A 1714-nucleotide genomic window follows, 5' to 3' on the forward strand; every position below is an offset into this window, starting at 1 on the left:
GTAATGCATGGATAGTATACTTAACCAAAATATTTTAAATTGGTAATACACCAAAAGGTCAGATGTTTGGGTCAGATTGCTAACTAGCTCCTCAACTGGCTAAATCTGTAATAATTGGTGAAGTATTTGTTCTAACTGTAATTGATTTTTTATTGGTTAAATGGATTTACTAATGCTACCCGCTTAGGAAACTAACTGATATTAATTAGATTACCTCAAAAACTTGTTCTGAATGACACATATTAGGCAGTAAAATATTAGCTACTACAAATTGTAAATTATTTTCATCTGCTTATTTTTAAAGCTCATAATGCACATGATAAAATTCCAGAAGACCGAGAATGGCTGTTAGATACAATAGAACACTCTAAGAGTCAGTATCAAAAATGAGTATATCAGTGCATAAAATGTATGGTAGTTTTATTTGGCAGTCATTTCATTGTTTATCATACTGTTTTTTCTTACAATTTTGTAGAAGCCTGTGTCAGAATTAAGAACTCTTTAAGAAAAGAATAATCACGGATGATTGAAATTAACATTTTCAGCTGATACTGAAAATTATTCTGAATTCTACTGCATTTATATTTGTATTTTCTTTCGAAGGCAAATGGAAGTATTAAAAAGGAAATAGATACTTCCCTGCCAGGGGAGACACCATGATCATGAAGGTGGCTTTCCCAAGGAAAGGTGGATCTACTGCACTCTAGATGTGTTGACCCATGAGATTTCCCCAAATGTGGGAATCTCGACTGCATAATTTGTGGAAGTGAAGGGCAGTGTTTGTGCTTTCACGTGGGAAAAAAAGAAAGAAAATTGAGTCATTTAGTGTATATAGAAAATTGAAAGAAAACAATAAACTGGAAAGAATTAAATATGCCTACAAAAATTGTTGTCCGCCAGTACAAAACAATAAAACATCAAATTGTTATTTATTAGAAAAATCAAATAGTGCTAGGATGACACTTGCAAATGCTTGAGAACTTTGTCTAGATGAGGTGGCTGAGGGAAGCCTCCAAAGGGCAGCAGATATATCTGGGAAAAAAGAGAAGTAATTTTTAAATGCATAAGCCAATGTTTATGTATTAATATTGCCCTTAAAAATATTTATTTTGTGAAATGATTAGCATTGGTTTGTTTGTTCTTAAAAAGTAGTTTCCTTTTGGAAGCAACTTGTGTGAAATGTCCTAAAAATTATGTAGCTAAAATAATTCAGAATTTTTCCCTAAATTATAAATCATTTGCAGGAATTGTAAAGATGTTATAGCTGTCAGCTTTCTTGCATTCCTTAAAAGTTTATTCTAACGAAGAAAATAAAATATAAGGTATAAAGTTACTTTTATAATCAAATTGTTAATATTTAAATATTTAGAATTTGGAGCCAGTTGACCATGATGCTTTAGATGGGCATAAGACCTCTCCAACAGAAGATGCTCCATTATATCCTCATTCAACAGGCTCTATGTATCAGCAGTTTAAATAATAATAATAATAATTTTCTTTTTCAAAACTCATTTTGATGATTTACTTATATGGTCTTCAATTATTATTTTATAACATATTTTGTAACTTATCTGCTGTGACTGCAAATTAAAAAAAAAATTTCTAGGACAGCTTTGGCAAGATGATCGGAGGAAGAATAGTTTAAGTGGGATCATGTTTTATTTTACCCTTGTGATATTTTCTTTGTAATTAGGTGCTACCTTGTCCTAGTTCA

General features: G+C 31.0%; 1 non-coding gene across 1 annotated transcript; it reads left to right on the plus strand.

Moving 5' to 3' along the window:
* The first annotated feature begins 631 nt into the window (after positions 1 to 631).
* LOC129053531 (U1 spliceosomal RNA) lies at positions 632 to 791 on the plus strand. Its single transcript, XR_008518320.1, has one exon. It is a non-coding gene; the product is annotated as a U1 spliceosomal RNA (small nuclear RNA).
* Positions 792 to 1714: the final 923 nt, after the last annotated feature.

This window comes from Pongo abelii, chromosome Y, assembly GCF_028885655.2.
Source record: "Pongo abelii isolate AG06213 chromosome Y, NHGRI_mPonAbe1-v2.0_pri, whole genome shotgun sequence".
NCBI lineage: Eukaryota > Metazoa > Chordata > Mammalia > Primates > Hominidae > Pongo > Pongo abelii.